This window comes from Cavia porcellus, unplaced genomic scaffold (assembly GCF_034190915.1).
Source record: "Cavia porcellus strain 051 isolate PalLab524CR breed Dunkin Hartley unplaced genomic scaffold, mCavPor4.1 scaffold_8, whole genome shotgun sequence".
In the NCBI taxonomy this organism is placed as follows: domain Eukaryota; kingdom Metazoa; phylum Chordata; class Mammalia; order Rodentia; family Caviidae; genus Cavia; species Cavia porcellus.
This window is the reverse complement of record NW_026947491.1, coordinates 19821829-19840806: the sequence shown is the minus strand read 5'-3', so window position 1 is coordinate 19840806 and position 18978 is coordinate 19821829. Positions and strand designations below refer to the sequence as shown.

The 18978-nt window shown below is 43.2% G+C and overlaps 1 pseudogene; it reads right to left on the bottom strand.

Moving 5' to 3' along the window:
• Positions 1–3049: 3049 nt before the first annotated feature.
• On the bottom strand, positions 3050–11643 carry LOC100715678 (immunoglobulin heavy variable 3-30-3-like; annotated as a pseudogene).
• Positions 11644–18978: the final 7335 nt, after the last annotated feature.

The window sequence follows — 18978 nt, the reverse complement described above, 5'->3', positions numbered from 1 at the left end:
GGATGATTTCAACTCTTTTGCATTTATTTAAATATGTTCTGTGAGTTAACATATGGTCTATTTTAGAGAATGACCCATGTACTGCTGAGAAGAATGTGTATTCTGTTGTTGTTGGGTGGAATACTCTGTATATGTCTATTAAGTCCATTTGCTCACAGGTGCAATTCAGTTCTTTTATTTCTTTGTTGATTTTCTGTTTGGTTGATCTGTGCATCGGTGTCAATGGTGTGTTAAGATCTCCTGTCAAAATTGTGTTACTGCTGATTTGGTTTTTCATTTCTGTTAGTACTTGGTTTATATAACTGGGTGCTCTGGAGTTTGGTGCATATATATTTAAGATAGTTATCTCTTCCTCTTGGAGTTTTCCCCTAACCAGTATGTCTGGGCTCACAACTGTATGGAAACCACTGTGTGTCTTGCACAGACAGTAATAGGTGGCTGTGTCCTCCACGGTGACAGAGTTCAGCTGCAGGGAGAACTGATTCTTGTCTTTGTCTCTGGAGATGGAGATGCTGCTTGGAGGGATGGGCTGTACTCAGTACTACTACTGTGGCTATGTACCCTATCCACTCCAAGCTCTTTCCTGGAGCAGACGCATCCAACTTCAATAGTAACCACTGATTGTAATGGAGAATCCAAAGACTTACCAATGAGGGACATGTTCTCTGAGGGCTTCACTAGACCACGTCCTGACTCCTAATGCTGCACCTGTGACAGGACAACTAGGGATAACACCAAACTTCCTGTCAGTCGCCTGCTTGTCAAACCTTCCCATTGCCCAAATTCCCACAGTGAGGACACTTATTAAGAGGACCTGTTACCAGGAACAGGAGAAGACCTAGCAGTCTCATCTTTAGACCACATCTCTGCCTGTCTGGGGATGGAGCTATGAGCTTCCACAGCTTATGAGCCTATTTTGAATCTCAAGTTGTAGGATAAATTTGCATGTGGGGAGCACACTTCATATATGAAGGAGAAGCTGATGCTAGGACATTTCTATTTCATTGTGTTGCTGCAGACACCTCCTAACCTGAATTCTTGTTGGGTTAGAATCTGTGATAAATGGGAATTTAATTCAGAGGAACAATGGAAGCAGGGCAATAATGGCTTCAAACTCCTGATCCAAAATCAGCATCCTCCAGCCTCTTCTCCCAACTCATGCCCCAACCTTAGTCTCTTCCTATCCACGCTGTGCTGCTGCAGCTGTTGCAGGATTAACATGAGTATAGGTCCCTCTGTGTCTCCCTGGTCCTGATGGAGACTACTTTGGTCCCACGATGGAGACTACTACGATGTGGCCCACATAAGATTAAATATTAACTCAGGGGTGTTTATTTCTATGTTAAAATACTCCACACTGAAAATCTGCTATCAAATACATGTTTCCCTCATATTTCTGAATCTCCTCAGTTTCAAGAACAGCCAGTGACAGATTCGGTGTCTGCCATGGGAACCTGCATGTCTCCAAATCTTGTTTCCTCTCTGCACACTCAGGTGGCAGAAGAGACAAACACTGTTCCTCCCATTGCAGGAAGTGAAATAAAGGTCTCAGCTTATGTCTCAAGAGCCTTCATCTCACATAAGAACACAGGTTCTTCTAGGTGAATTTCTCAAAAGGTCATGTGTTCGTGAAATCTTCCAGGGAACTGATGAGTTGCAATGTACAAACATGAAGGAGTTCTTGGCCTCGAATCATAGTTTTACATTTTGTCATCCATCCTGTTTGTAAGGTTTTAGACATATATATGCAGAGACAAACATTTTTTTTTACTGAAAACATGTAATCAGCTTATGAGCTTTTAGAGTTTCTAGGCCTACTCTACCTTTGAAAGACATTTGCACTATTTCTGGTTTTCAAAAAAATATTCTCTTGTGTTCCAGGCTTCGTGATTTTACAAAAAAATTTACTCTGCTATAGTAAATACTCAAGAGAGTGACTGTTAGGATGCTTTTTAAGAATAAGATAAATTTTTGAGAAGGAGGAATATCTCCCCAGTGTAGTGCTATCAGTTGATTGTCTTGAGGAAATAAAACACTGGGGAGTGGTCTTGTGTATTATGTCTTGTTCTGAGCCTCTTAGGGAATCTTCTCAACAACATTTTCCAATGCCCTCAGTCCCTGTAATCCTTAGGCTCACAGCCAATTCAAGAGAGGTGAGAACCACTCCATCTTGATGAAGTCTGGTTCTCAGGAACTCAGGAGAGCGCAGAGAGAGCTGACTTCCCAGTGTCAACCTCAGAAGACCTTGGCCTTCTCTCTGATCTACTATACTATGGACATCTTGCTCTTTCATGGGTGCATGGCCACTCCACTCACTCTACATGACAAACTAATAGCTGAGCAAGAAGTGAATGACACTTCTCCCCAAAATGCTAAAGGTACATTTTGTAGATATCCAAATTTTATTGAAGGTAAAGTGAAATAGAAAGAATACATTTTGTAATACAAACAGACAATGTTTGAGACATTGCATCAGCATTTATGAGACTAAGCACTCTTTGACATCTAGCTCCTAGAAATACTTGCTCAGAAAGTGTTGTAAGATTCTAAGATGTGTGACAGCATGATGTTTTCTACAATGAGATGCCTACAGAGGACCCTGCACAGGGAAATCTTCCCACATTACCCAAATCTTGGCCCTACATCAGCAAGGGTGAGGAAGAAGATAGCTCCAATAATAGATGAACACCCAAACAACACATAGGATGAAATACCTGCTTTTAAACAAAAAGCACTTTGCATGAAAAAGAGGTGAGAAGTGACCCCAGAAGAAAATTCTCTGCAGATGCACCCGATGGATGAGGGCAGACTTGCAGTCAGTGGAAATAATTTCCATGGTTAAGTATTTCAACACCTAAAAGCTAGCAAAACTGTGTAATTAGTTGAATTTTGGGAAAAAAAAGTGCTTTCATTAAAAATTCATTTTGCAGCCCATAAGGAAATAGATGGGGAAAACAAAAGCCTGATTCATGAAAATATAACTCTTCAGGATGAGACATATAAAAGCTCCCCTGGATCTCTGAGCCTGGGGTAATGATGGAGATGTTAATCACATGGAGAGAAATCCCTCAAAGTAGTCACCACTGGGCCAAGAAGCAGGCTCCCTACAGCAATGTACGCCTAGCGCCACCTGCTGGTCCTGTGTTTCCGTGAGAGGTTTATACCTGGGCTCAATGTTGTATGAAATCACCTTGCGTCTTGCACAGTAATAGGTGGCCGTGTCTTCCGCGGTGCCAGAGTTCAGCTATTGTGATACTGATTCTTGCCTGTGTCTCTGGAGATGGAGATGCGGCTCTGGAGAGATGGACCGTAGTTAGTGCTACCACTGTAGCTTATGTACCCCAACATATACTGGCTCTTTCCTGGAGACTGATAGATCCAGTGCAACCACTACTCTTGATTAGCCAGAGACTGAGCAAGTGAGAATAGGGTCTGCGAGTGCTTCACCAGGTCCGGACTCCTGCAGCTGCACTTGGTACAGGACAGCTGGAGACAATAAAACATTCCTGTCAGTAATCTTTTCAAATCTTCCCATGGACCCAAGTCCCACACTGAGGACAGTCACCTATCACCAGGACCTATCACCAGGCACAGAAGAAGACCCAGGAATCTCATCCTCTACAGCACAGAGTTGCCTTCCTGAGAGACCTCAGTCTTGTATGGGGCTATCACAACCCATGAGCAAATTCTGAATCTAGAGCTGGAGGGTGAATTTGCATGTGGGGTTCACACTTCCAATATGAAGAGGAAACTTAGTTCCAGATAGTTCTAGACCTGTATGCTTTTGAGAGCAACCTTCCCTCCTGAATTCTGGGTTTGAATCTGTGATAGGTGGGAAGTTGGTTCCACAAGTATAGTGGAAGCATGGCAAAGAAGTCCCCACTATCCTGATTACAGACCAGCTGCCATCAGACATTTCTCCCTAATTATGCCCCACTCAGTCTCTCCCAATCCAGGCAGTGCTGCTGCTAATGCTGCAGGACAAATATGGGCAAAGGTCACCCTGTGTCTCCCTGTTTTCTCTCCTTTGGTTCTATGCGTGTTATTCCAGAAATTGCTTCACTGTCATTATTGCTGTCTACAGAGGTTTATTTACAACCTGCTCTGAGACATCCTGTGATCCAAGTCCCACCTAGCAGATCCAGCAGGAACAGGAAGTAAGGATGTGGGTTTTGTAATTATTCTATAGCATTATTCTAAGATTCTAAACATTATTCTAATGTTTTCGATCATTGGGGAAGAAAGATGCCTGTGTGAAAGACTTGTCCTCCCATGACCACATGTAGCTACTGAGTGGTCACTCCCCTTCCAGGTCCAACTTATCCTCTTGTTCTCTGGAGATTACTCCAAAATACAAAATGCTATCTCATTCTAGTTATCCACTTAGGAATAATTATGTATTATGGTATCTTGCACACAATAAAACACCCCTAAAATTCAACCTGAAATTCTACTTGATAATCACATTGTGTCTATCATTTGTCATGTTGGTTCATTTGTTTTCCCTGAGAGCATCACTTTGTAGTCCAGGTACTGAAGCTGAGGCTGAGCTTGAATTCAATAGGTAGCCAAGGCTATGCTCAAATGTACAGTGAGCCTCCCCCCACATCTTTAGAATTAGAGGCTGATATTATGATGTATGGCTCAAAACATGGATTTACTTTGCTTTCTTTTGTGAAAATGAGTTTCATTTCAAAATTCACCTTAGGCTTGATATTAGGTTACTGTTTCTTCAGACTGGTTTGTGGACCCATTCTTCTTTTTCTAGTCACTCTTAGAAATTTAGTTACAGACCACGCTGATCTCCCTTTTTTTCTTTTTAAGTGACATATTTCTATTCCACCATTAATGTTTTCAGAATTCATTCAGACTTGACACTGATATTCTTGAGGAATGGAGAGCTGAGGTCCATTTGATCAGTTTCTTACTAACCAGACTAACAGAGCTCATCCCATTCAAGAGCCCTGAGGACAAGCCACTCACTGTTCAGATGTGCAACACTTCAGGACCAAAGCAAAGTGCTCATATGGGCCTCCTCTCAGCAGATTTTCATGGAAGTCTTTGATGTTTCCTTCCAGATAAACACAAAGAACACTGAAAATGTCACTGTCATAAGTAGCTCAGAGCATACGATGAATAATTAGGGAGGCTCTTTAACTCCACGCCCCTGTGTGCAGTAAACACCCAGGATCTGTGCTGGGTCATGATGGGAAATGTGTGATGATTTCACTGAGGAACTGCACAGAGGAAGATGAGCCTTTCTTCCTCTCCTGTCAGGTACCAATGTCCATACCCTACTCAGGCAGATGTTTGTCCATGGCTTAGAGGGTGGGGATGTGAGTGAGGCTGAAAACCTGAGTCCTTGGCTCAAGTTTTAAACTCTGCAGTTTGTTCTCCTCCTCTGTGTTCTGTGGGCAGGACAGAATTCTCTGCATGAGATCAGCAGTGCTGACACCGATGTCTGCCCCTACCTTATCCTACACTGATGCTCTTTATTTTCTGTACTTTTCTCTGAAACCATGTGCCAGCATTTGTGACACTCATTAACCTGAGCTTCTATATCAGTAATGTTCCCAGTATGGGCTGCTCCTCACAGTGTGGAGGAGGATGTGTGACCACAGGAAATCACTCTGCAGAAAGTTGTTTCTCCAGTTCTTCTTCAACAGACATAACTCTCACATCCTGCGCTAACCACTTATGCATACACTTGTTTATGATTTCAGACAGATCTGTATGAAACAAGAATTAATTTATCACTCCCTGTATACATTGGTAGGCAACCATGTAATGAGAATTTGTGGGCAAGCCAAGAATTCTGCAGAAGGAGAGATGCAGACAGGAGGGTAACGCAGGTACCGCATGCAGAGATGTATGCTCACAATTCTGCACCCTGAGTACTTCCGGTCTGTACCTGAGAGATCTGTGCACTATATCAAGTTAATCAGATTTTCTCTGGCCCATAAGTCACAGATAGAAATTGTGGAGCTAACACTGAGAAGTCATCATGTATACTTTGAGGTAAAATGCACATAATGATTCTATGTGAAAATGGGAAAATGAGGAAGCACTGAAATCTATGTGTCCTACCAAGGGCCCGAGTCCTGCAGCTCTCTCCAGATGGGCTCCTGGGTGGGATCCTCATGAACAAACACACACGGTCCCATCTGCTTTACCAGTAGGACAGAGACAGAGATGCCACTGCTGCTGCTACTTGGTCCACCACACACAGAACTTTATCACAAGCACAAGTGTGGTCACAGTCAGCAAGGATTATCAGACCCCAGTGAGGTGAAGCAGGGGCTATAGTGTCATAAGGAGGAGTCTTTCACGCACTGCAAACCTCAGATCCACAGCACAGAGCTCCCCCAATGCTCTTCCTGTACTCAATAAAAGCATTGCCCGAGGCTGCATCTGCAGCTTCATGCTGGGTCTCAGGTGAAGAATTCTGGCAGATCCTCTTCATCAGCTTCATAATTGTTGAAATGTTTGTCTGGCTATTTTTCCTCATTGATTAGGACAGACATGGACATACACAATGGATTCAAATCTTCTCTTATTGTGAGTTACCTTGAAGAGACAGTAGTCCTGTCCCATGTGTGTGATGTTGGAAGGAGTGTTTGGAATATTTCTGCCCAGTGCTCATCATAAACACAGAGCAGTGTAGCCAAGTACATGTGAACCAGGTTCCACATTCCTATTGGAGAGGAGCAGGGCTAGGACAAGGAGGACAGAAGGAGGGAGGGGGGAAGCACAGAGAGCATGGGGATGGCTGGGAGTGTACAGCTGCCACAGGTGAATGCTCTCATTTGGGGAGATCCATGTCCTCTGTCAAGGCCTCAGAGGATAGAAAAGTACCTCCAGCCGTCTGAGGACAAACTTATCAACAGAGAGGTTGTTACCCAACATTCTGAGCACAGGGCTTTGCGTGCAACAGGACAGTGTGATGTGGAGATGCCCTTGAAGGTACATGGAAGATATGCACCCCACCTGGGTCATTAATCAGTATTTCTAGAGCAAATAATGAGTTAATCTGTGTACGCACCTGGGTTGTAGGCAAAGATTTCATTGAAAACTACAAAGTACATCTTGTCATCAGGTAGATGTTAAAAAACAAAAACCCTAAGTCCATGAACACACAATATTGCAGGATTAGAAACAGACAGGTTCCCTGGAATCAGTGCCTGGTATCTTGGGAGAGACAACAATGAATTGGAGAATCAATCCTTCTTTGTCTTTTCAAATTCTCTAACTTGATTTCTGTGCTCCGTGTGTTCTGTACACCCTCTACTGGTACCAAGCATCTTTGCGAGGAATTTTGGGTCAAGGCTCAAAATGAAGACTCCTCTGTGTGTTTCTCAGGGATGACAAGAGTGCAGTTGTGGGAAACTTGGCTTTTGGCTGTGTCTCTGTAGTTGGAGATGCTCTAGGGAGAGACTGGTTGTATTTCATGATGGCCTCATCACCTATTTCTCCCATCCACTCAAGCCACTTTGCTGAGTCTTAGCAGATCCTATGCCAGGATAAGCACTGTTTGTGATGGAGAATCCAGGGAGTGATCAGGTAAGAGACAGGGCTGTGAGGGCTTCATTGTTTCAGGTCCACACTGCTGTCGCTGCACTTGGGACATCACATCTGTGGAAAAGTGTCATTCATATACATTGGTCCCCTGCTCTCATTGCCTACACTTAGGGCCATTGGACCTCGCTGATATTCATCTCAGAAAGCTGTCACCAGGCATGGGAGAAGCCCAGGAGACATATTCTAATGATCAGAACTCTACCATCTCCATCCCAGGTTTAGCAGAGTACTGAGATCTCCCACAGCTCAAGGTGAGTATCAGAGCCTAGAACTTGAATAATCATTTCCATATGTGTACTCTTTGATAAGAGGGGAAATAATAAGAGTGACTCTTACACGTTCCCTGTCTCTCAGGGCCAATTTTCTTAAGTTGCAGGTGTGTTTAAGAACAGGGTACATGTTCCAAATAAAGTATTGGAAAGTTGTCAAAGTGAGGTCCCATCTTGATGAAATCAGAGGTCCTTGTCACTCAGCCCCTTTCAGTCCAGAGCCCCAGCCCAGTTCTCCACATCCTCGCTGGTTCTATTGCTTGCATCCACGGTGCTGATGCCAGCAAAGCACCTGCCCTCTCTTTGTTCCCTGCCCTACAGTCTGGTCCTTGGGTCCACAGAGATCTTCTTCTATTGTCAGTTTGCTGTTGTCATGGAAATCCAGGCTGCCTCCTTCACTATCACATCCTCTGATCTATGACCTTGCTGTTCTGAACAGAAGACAAGCTGGATAGAATGAATCCTGTCCTGAGTTTCACCAGGAAAGATAATCATAGGCAATCTGGAAAGAAAAGGAATTAATCTTTTTTAAATGCTCCCTTGCACAGATGACATTTCTATATCTGAGTCAAAGATCAATTTCATTTCTTCTACAGATGTTATCCTGAATTTAAACTTCTTCCTTCGACATAAATTGAAGATTCTGGGAGCTTATTCATAACTCATACCATGTGTGCAGTGATAATGTACCTAAAACCTAAACTTTCTCCTTAGCAATGAGATAGTGGCTTCCCTCTTCTTTAAATTAAGCCAAGAAATTTGTCTCCACATCACTGAGATATCACTGATCTTGGTTTTATGGTAGCTAATTTTGATTATCTGAGTTAGGCTGATGAGAATTGAAGTAAAATCTGATGAAAACATTCTTTCTGCAAGGAAATTTAGTGGTTGTCAACCATTTTTCAACATTTCAGTAGGAAAACTAAAGTAGTAATCATTACCAACTGATTTGAGAACAGCATGCTTTCTGCTTACAGTAAGATGACTTATGAATCAGAACACAGAAAGTGGTTCTACCCAGTCTTATGCAGGTCTCCTTGGGAAAACGGCATAGTTTTTCTTGAACAACATTCAGGGCACTGAACACATCATGGTGTAATTCATATTCAGAATAAAGTGAGGAAAATCGCCAAGGGTTTATTAATTCTTTACCCGAGATCAGAGACTCTGGTACTCTGCTTTGTTGCATATTGAAGTGGCATGGGAATTGTCAGAGAAATGGACTTGAACTGAGAGATGCTTCTCCTGCCCTTGGCAGCCTGTAGGACAGGGGCTTATGCTCTGCTGAGGCAAGGATTTGTCCATTACTGTGAAGGAGGGATGATGAAATCCCGTGCTGCTGTCTCAGGGAGAAGCCAGCACTGGAGTCTGTTTCCTCTCCTGAGCTTCAGAGTGCTGGGCTGTGATCCTTGCTGAAGTCAGTGTTTTCCAAGAACAAAACCAGCACTGATGTTCCACAATCAACAACTGTAGCCATGGTCCCCATGCTGCCCTTCTTCCCTGAGTCCCTCCACACATTCTGCAGTGTTTCTACCACTCAGCAGCTGCTGTGACAAATCTACTTTTTCTCAATGTATCCTTGTGTGTTTCTAAGGCATGAGGAAAGCATGGACTATGGATCTTCACTAAACTGATACCAAATCTCCAGGCTGCTGTGCTGCTCTCTGATCCCCACTGTGACACAAAGGCTGGGAAGACTCAGGATGCAGAGGAGTGGTCCTAGGGGCCTGGGCAGAGGTTCAGGTAGACTGTGCCTAGCCTAGAGCAGCAAAGCCCAGTTTAACTCTTATACTCTTATATGCAGTCAGTTTAACTCTTATACTGGGTTTTGGATAATGTACATTACTCCTGTTTCTTTTAGTCATGCTGAATATTGGGAGAGTTTTAATGGTCTCTCCAGGGTGCCTTTCACAAAAATCTGGAGTGGTATATTGCTAATCTCCAGGATTGGCTTCAGGCTCAACCTCAAGATCTTCAAATGGAAGCTCGTGGAATTACATTGCACATCTTGATGAGACAGCCTTCTGCCTATATCCTGGTCTCAGGCTTCATACTTGCACTCTTACATGTATTAGAATAACCTTTGCAGTCCTAGGAGTTCTTTGTGTTTAGTTCAAAAGGCCCCTCCCTGGGGAAGCCTTAACACCCCTCCTGTATCAAAGGCCTCCTCCCCTGTACTCTTCCCACCTCTGCCCATTCTAAACTATGAAATGAAACAGGGGAAACTGAAGGAAGATCCTGGACAAAAGCGTGATTACAGTGAGTGCACAAAGGGGAAGGACTCACTCAACAAAATTCAGGGATCCTGGAAAGTTAGTGCAGATCTTCCAGACAAACAGTCAGCAGATTGAGAGCAAGTTATGTTCAGAAAATATTTCCTTGGGGCAAGGTATTCAAGCAGCCTTCAATCAGCTTGGGTAAGTAGAAGGAGCTATGTCCTGTAACACATGACCTCCTGCCTCCCTATCCTGTGTCCTGACTCCTGAGGAAATGTTTGCTTCTCATTCTTTCTTTTCACACTCTTGAGTTCCAAATCAACAACTAAAAATGTCTCAGATCACATCTCATTCCCTAACTCTTCACTGAGCATAAGCAGTTGCTGTGTGAGTTCTAGAAAGAACCAAGTGAGGACCTTGTACAATGTTTCTTATCCTCTAAGCAATCAAGGCTGCACATCATAATGTTGGGCTGGAGAGAGGGTGAGCAGTGACAGCGACTCTCGTGCCTTTTCCTCAACACAGCTGCACATGGAAAACTTCTCTAAAGCACAGTCTACAAAATAGAAAGAGACTAGGCAATTTCTGGAGTCCCTTAGGATTTGAAATTATCTTCTTCATTGTTCTGAGGCTGAGCCTGCCTAGCTGATCCCCTGTGTTGCTCCTGGGGAAGAGAAATCTGCATGGACTCAGACACAATGGAGAAGATTGTGGAAGTTTTAATTTCCTAATCTGAAACATTTGATTTATGCACAAGATAATGCCTTGTCATTCAGATTAGTTTAGAAGGTTCATTTTTTGATGACGATAATGATTAAATGTTCAAAAAAATGCAACTCCCAAATTTTACAAGTTATTTTGTAATTGATATTACATGAAATTCCTGTGCAGTTGCATGAAACAAATGTTTATGTGACTTGGATACTTCATTGGACCTCATGCACTGTAGGGTCAGATCAGGTACTATGATTTAATGCAGATGGAAAACCCCAGATCCCCCCAGGAAGCTCTCACCCCCTGCTTCCTTCTCTGTACATGCCCCTGGTTCTCCCTGCACCTCAGCACCCCTGCTGGCATGACCTTTTCTACAGTGAGGTGTTTGTGTAGGTTCACACTGATGTCCCCTCACTGTGTCTGCTGCATGGCCTTGACCACAAGTCTCAACTTGCTCATCTGCAGATACAGCGTATTCTTGCCATTGTCCCTGGAGACAGTGAATTGGCCCTTCATGGAGTCTATGTAGTATGTTTTAGTACCATCATAACTAATTCCTGAGATCCTCTTCAGACTCTTACCTGGAGCCTGGCAGATCAATACATGTCAGCAATACTAAAGGTGAATCCTGAGGCCATGCAGGAGAGTCTCCGAGACCCTCCAGGCTGCACAAAGCCTCCCCTGGACTCCACCAGTGGCGCCTCACTCTGGACACCTGCAAACACAGAGACATCTGGCTTAGAATTCACTACAGAGACTCCTTGTTTATCCCACTCCTATCCACTGACAAGCTCAATATCTTTTGTTCTAAATAATTTACCTCTCAAAATTGCAAACAGGAAAACCCAGCTCAACCCAAGCTCCATGATGTGCTGTCTATGCTCAGCTCTGATCACTAATTAGCAACAGTTGGGTATCCTAAGCTGCACTCTAATCCAGACTCGTGATCAGACTGCACTGGTTTTCATCAGCACAGGGAGGCCCTATTTACATGGCCTCATGCTATATAGGCAGTTCTGCTAACAGATGGCTCAGGGAGGTCAGTGTCCACATCAGATATGAGTGTGCTGGGGATGTTTGGTATCAATGATTTAATTGTACACAATGTGAAAACTCATTATGGGATAATGAAGTGCTATTTATTTATTTCTCAAATTTTATTTTTATGTGCATGCAACATGCATTTTTCTAATAAGCTGCTCTGGTTTGGAAGTCTAAATATGAATAGTCAGTTTATGAACTTTTTTGAGTTTCTACACCTGCTCCATCTTGGAAGGACATTTGAAAGGTTTCTAGTTTTCAAAACATAATTGTGTTAATTGTGTTCCAGGATTGCTGAACAAACATCAAACTTACTCTGCTATACCAAATGCTCATGGGAAAGACTACTGGGTTGCGTTTCTCATGCAATATTAATTATTTTAGAAAAGGAAATTCTCCTCCAGTGCCATGTTGTTAATTGACTGACTTGAGGAAATCAATCATGAGGGAATAATCTTGTGGATTATAGCTTGTTCTCAGGCTCATAGGGAATCTTTTCAACAACGTTTTCTAATGGTCCGATTCTGTGATTCTAAAGATCTTAGTCAATTCACACTAAGTTGGAGTCTTACTTCAGCCTGAAACAGACTTGTACTGAGTAACTCAGGAATGAAGAGAGAGCCCTGATGTCTTAGTTCAAATCTGGATAGTCTTTGGAATTCCCTGTGCTCTAGTTTCCACTGTGAATATCTTGTTTTTTCATGGATGCATTGTAATTCCACTCCCTTTTCCAAAGTTAACTAACTGGAAAGGAAAATATAGACAACAGTGCCCCCAAGACTGAAACAAAGTCTTGTAGATGTCCCAGTTTTATTGAGGGTAATGTAAATATAGCAAATCCACATTCAATTACACATAGATAAAGTGACTAAGTAACCAGAGGTTTTGAGATGGTGCACTATAGATATCAAGGTGGAGAGGAATACTTGCTCAAGCAGTGCCATATGATGGTAAGATGTGTGAGAGCACGATGGTGTCCTCTAGCGAAATGCCTACAGAAGAACCCCGTGGTGCAATCTACCAAAGCGATCTGAGCCATCGAACTATAGGGAAAAGAGTGAGGAAATGAACAGCTCTAATAACAAGTGAGCACTCAGATAAACAAATACAAAGATGTCCAGGCATTCAGAGAAAAGGACTTTGCATGAACAAGAAGTGGGAAGTGACCTTCTAGATAACGCGATCTACAGACGCCTGAAATGTGGAAGAAACACTTGAAGTGGCCACAGAAACAATTTTCACGGTTATGTGTTTCCATAGCTAGAAATTCATCAGGTTCTGTAATCCATTGAGTTGAGGAAAGTGGTTTCACTGAAAATGTACTGTGCCAAGTGCAAGGAAATCATTGGAGAAAAAACAGCCTTTTTCATGAAAATATAACTTTAGAATCCGAGATATAAAAGTTCCCTGGGATCTCTGTATCTGGGCCACTGACAGAGATGTTAATAACCTGGAGAGAAAACCCTCCAGGCTGTCACCACAGGGCTACAAAGTTGGTTCCCCACAACAATGTGTGCCAAGTGCCACCTGCTGGTCCAGAGTTTCCATGGAGAAAAGTTTATGTCTCAGCTCACTGTTGAATAAAATCACTGCGTCTTTTGCACAGTAATAGGTGGCAGTGTATTCTGTGGTGACAGAGTTCAGCTGCAGGGAGAACTGGTTCTTGCCTGTGTCTCCGGATATGGAGATGTGGCTCTGGAGGGACGGGTTATACCTAGTGTTCCCATCCTACCATATGAGCCACATTCACTCCAGGCTCTTTCCTGCGGGCTCAAGGATCCAGCTCCATCTGTAACTACTGGTGATGGAGGAGCCAGAGACTCAGTAGGTGAGAGACAGGGTCTGAGAGGGCCAGGCCAGGCCCAGACTCCTGCAACTGCACCTGGGGAAAACAAAAACCTTCCTCTCGGTCCGCTTTCCAAACCTTTCCATGGACCCAAGTCCCACACTGAGGGCACTCACCATAAGGACATGTCACCAGCACAGGAGAAGACCCAGCAGTCTCATTTTGTACAGCAGAGCCCTACCTCCCTGAGAGACCTCAGCCCTCTCTGGGAATGGAGCTGTGCAATGTTACTCCCAAGAGAGGATTTTGAATCTAGTGTTGAAGGGAGAACTTGCATGTGGTGTGCCCACTTCCTATGTGAAGGGGAAACTGATGTCAGGATATTTCTTGGCATTTTGTGCTGCTGAGCACAACCTCTTATGCTGAATTCTTGTTTGGTTATAATCTGTGATAAATGGGAATTTGATTCAGAGGAATAATGGACCTCAACCTGCCTCAAGTCCAGGAGCTAAGATTGAGACTGATGTATGGTAGCCAAGCCTGGCCTGAAATGTATTGTGATTCTCTTCCCTTATTTTTCCAAGAGCCAGAATTAGAGGCTTGTGACAACATGCATTGCTCAACATGTTTATGTCCTTTGTTTTCTTTTGGGAAAATGGGTTTAATTTCAAGTTCACCCTGGTCTTGAATTTATGCTTCTATCTCCTCAGACTTCCATTTACACTAATGTGCATGTGTCCCAGTCTCCTTGTTTAGTGGCAGCATTCATCTTCCTCTAGTGATCATTAGAAATTTAGTTCTAGACCCTGGCTACATTGTTCTGGTTTTACATTTATGTTCCATGTTTCTTTTCCAATTTCAACAGCTTCAGCATCCACAAAACATGAAAAAGATAATCTTCAGGAATGGAGAGTTGAGGTCAATTTAATGAATACCTCACCAACAGGACTAAAAGAGCACATCCAATCCCTTAGCCTTGAAGAATAGACACTCTTTAGATGCACAGAACATCTGAACCAAAACAAACTTCTCAGGACTGCCTTATTTCAGCAAATTTTCATAGACATATTTGATGTTTCCTTCCAGAATAACCTGAAGAGTACTTACAATGTCATTTTCATGTCCAGTTAGAGCACAAGATAAATTATTAGTGAGGCTCCTTCAATCCCTGCACTTGTGTTCAGGAACCACCTAGAACATGTGTTGTGTCATGAGGGAAAACATCTAATAACACCAGTTTGAGAACTATAACATGGGCGATGGGACTTCTCTCTCTCTTGGGAGCATGAGGGTCCATGCCCCACTCAGGCAGATATGTGTCCATGGTTCTCAAAGTGGAGATATGTGTGGGGCTGCAAACTTGGAGCTTTCTCTCAAGTGTAAATCTCTGTAATGTGTTTACATCCTCAAGTCCTCTGTGGGCATGACATGGCTCCCTGGGTGAGACCATTGATGCTAATACCCATGTCAGACCCTAGCTTATGCTCCACCTGCTACCCTTTGTTTTCTATGGATTCATCTGAAACCATGTGTTAATGCATTTCTTGCTCATTAAGCTGTGTTTCCATTTCAGTACTAGGCCCACATGGGCTGCTACTCACAGTATGGAGAAGGATGGGTGGTCCAGGGAGTAACTCTGTAGGAAATGGTTTCTCTGTTTCCTCTCTGACAGACATAAGCAATGGTCACACTCTGCTCTGTTCACCTATGTATACACTTGTTTATATTTATGACAGATCTGTATAACTCAGGACTTGTTTTACTGTTTCTTCTATTCCTAAGTAGAAAGTCGTGAAATGCCACTGTGTGCCCAAACCAGAGCCCTGCAGAATAACACACATACACAAGAGGATACTCTAGGTGCTCTGGGCAGAGATGTGTCCTCACAGTTAAACACACTGGGTACTTCAGGTCTGCATCTGGGAGCTCTGTGCACTAGATCAAGTTACTCAGCTTTTCCATGCCTCATCATTCACAGGTTACAATCTGAGAAATTGTGGATATAACAACTACAAGTTACAACATATTCTTTGAGCTAAGACTTGGATAAGGATTCTAAGGGCAAGTAGAAAACTGGAAAACTATCAACACATAATTTTCCTACCTGACTCTGAGGAGGCCTGTCTCTGTCAGCTCTGCTCAAACAGGCACCTGGGGAGGAGATTCTCACCAGGAACTGTGTTGTGTGAGAGTTTTCAAGAAAGGAAAGACAATAGAGGACACATAATTGTAATATGATTTATGACAGTCACTCCAAGGGTCAGATACAAAAAAGTGCAGGAAATCTGTCCACACACTGAAGGCCTAGGAACTGCAGCCAAGGGCCTATATCCCATGACAATAACATGCATGAGGGCAGCTGAAAACCCAAAGACCATGACTATACCTACCACAAGCATGCCCAACTGGAGACCTGGAGCCCACAACAATGACACATACAAGTCTGTTTTATAGACCTGTGCTGGGAAGTCCCAAAGTTCAATGGTGAAAGCTCAAAACTCTATGCAGGTGGGGTGAAGGAGCTGTGATAGTAGGTTGAGATTTACACACTGTAATCAAAAAATGAAGCTTAAAGACCAGGGCTTCCCCAAAAATGACCACAGCCATCCTGATCGACCAGGGCATGCTGTGCTCTCATAGTAACAACTGAGTTTATATTAGTGGAGGCAGCATGATGAGCTTCTCCAGGAGAACTAACAGCTGCAAAGAGCAACAACACTTAGGAGAACCCACAATGCCATTCCTCTGCAGGTCTCCTTCCTATGCTGGTAAGTATCCTTAGGTGGACCATCTACACTCAGCCCCATGCTGACTCAATTCAACTGGTGTTTAATATGACATCCATTGTTTAGTCCACCACACATGGCCTCATCTGATTTTCTAATGATCAAAAAGTTGGCTGGTTCAGTTTTGGCCACCACGCAAAGAAGTTTGTGACAAGCACAGCAATCTGCAAACAAACAAATCAACACAGAGATCGTCACTGACACACTCTGAGCAAAAGGATTTTGCAGGCACAAGGATTGGATAACATGGAGATGTGCCTGCTGGTGATGGCACATAGGACCTAATAGGGGGATCAACAATCACTAAGTAGTTGTAGACCTAACAATGACTTACATTGTGCAGTCACCTGGGTTGTAAAAAACCTATTTCATTGAAAACTACTAAGTGCTTCTTCTCATAAAGTAGATGTTAAAAAACAAAAACCCTATGGCCATGAACAAAAAATATTTTAGGATCAGAAAAAGAAAACTCCCCTGGAAATTCTAAGCTGCAGTGTCTTTGGAGAGAAGACAATCAAGTGCACAGACAATCATTCAAATCCTTCAGCTTGTCTAAAATTGATTTCTGTGCTCCATGTGTCATGGGCATCTGTTGCTAGCCCCAAGCATCTTTGCAAGGAGTTGTGTGTCTGGGCTCACACTGAGGACTCCTCACTATGGAGTTAAACGTGGCCCTGTCGTCAGGGGTCAGAGAGATCCACTGTAGGAAAACTGCCTCTTGGCTGTATCTCTGCTGATGGAGTGCAGCCAGGGAAAAGAGGGCTGTATTTTTTGATACCATCATAAAAATATATTTCTCCAATCCATGGAAGCCTCTTCCCTGAGTTCTGGCAGATCCCATGCCATTGGTCAGCATTGGTTTAGAGGGATAATTAAAATACTGAGCAGGAGAAAGACAGGATATATAAGGGCTTCACCACACCAGATCCACACTGCTTAGCTGCAACTGGAACATCACACCATTGGACAAATGTCATTATTTCACGTGCTTTCACAACATCCAACTGGATCACCTCAGGAAGCTGTCACAATCACAGGAAAAGCCCTGGAAGCCACCTTTTCTACACCAGAGCTCTGCCTTCTCCAGCCAAGTCTCAGCAGAGGACTGTGAGTTCCCACTGCCCAACAAGGGAATCTAATAATTTCCATAGGACAATTTTTTGTTAGGAAGGGAAAGAGTGAGAGTTCTTCTTACTTTTTTTGTGCATATGTGCTCACAAGACCAATTTGCCTGAAATGCAGTTGTCTTTAATTCTGATAAGGGAGCACACATAAATGAAGTGTCAGAAGGTTGTTCAGGAAGATCCCATGTGAAGGAGATCAGAGGCCCTTTCCAATGGAGCCCCTGTGCATTCCCAAGCACCAGAACAGTGCTCCTCAACCTCTGCTCTCTGGTCCTTTCAACCTCAGTGCCAATGGCAGCACAGCTCCTACGTTGTTCCTCTTTTCCCTGTCCCACAGGCTGATCCTCCTGTCTCCTGAGATCTTCTTAGTCACTTAGCTGTTGGTACATAAAGTCTATGATGCTTCCTTCTCTATGAAGCATACAGTGATATAACAGTCCTGCTCTGAAGAGAAGACAATCTCAATAAAATGGTAGGTGCCCCTGTGTTTCACTGGCAAACATACTCCTAGGCAAGTGGGGAACAAGAGGAGGTAATCTGTTTAAATTCTCCACTGCATAGATGGCACTGTTGCATCACAAGCAAGGATTTGAACTCTAAATTTACCGTCACATGATATTCTTCAATTTAAACTTCCTCCCTCAACCTAGACTGAAGTTTCAGGAAACACACTCAGAGCTGATATCATGTCTACAGTGATCATGCTCTGAGAACCTAACCTTGACACCAAATTAACAATCAGGCACTAGCTTCACCACTCATTTTCAAATTCAATCAAGATAATTTTCCTCAACCACTCAGATAATACAGATCCTATTTTTAAGGGAGCCTATTTTGATTCTCTGCTTTGACATGGTGAGAATTTATGAATAGGTCGACTCAAACTTTGTTTCCTCAAGGAAAGTCAGAGGTTGAGAGCCATTTAGTCAGTATTTTGCCATCAAAACTAAAATGTTAATTATCACCAATTGATTTAAGACAAGACATTTACTGTCTACATTCATGAAATTTCTAAATATAATCACAGAGGGTGGAGTTTCCCTGGTTAATGCAGGTCTCCGTTAACACCTAGAATTGTCCCTTCCTGAACAACACATGGAGGACCCCACACATCATAGTTTAATTCTTCCTCAGAATGCAATTGACAAAATAGATAAGAGTTCATTTATTCTTGACCTGGTAATTACGACTCTGATAACCACATGCTTTGTCCTGCATTGAGGTCTCATGGGAACTGTCATTGAGGTCTCATGGGAAGTGTCATTGAGGTCTCATGGGAACTGTCAGAGTAAAGCACTTGGATCTGGGGGGCTCCCTATCTCTTCTGGGCAGCCAGGAGTTCTGGGGTTTATGTTCTGCACAGGCAGAGATTGTCTATTACAGTGAAGGAAGGAAGCTGGAATCCTGCACTGTAGTTTCAGGTCTGAAATTCTGATCTTGTTCAGTGCTATAGTTCTTCTGTAA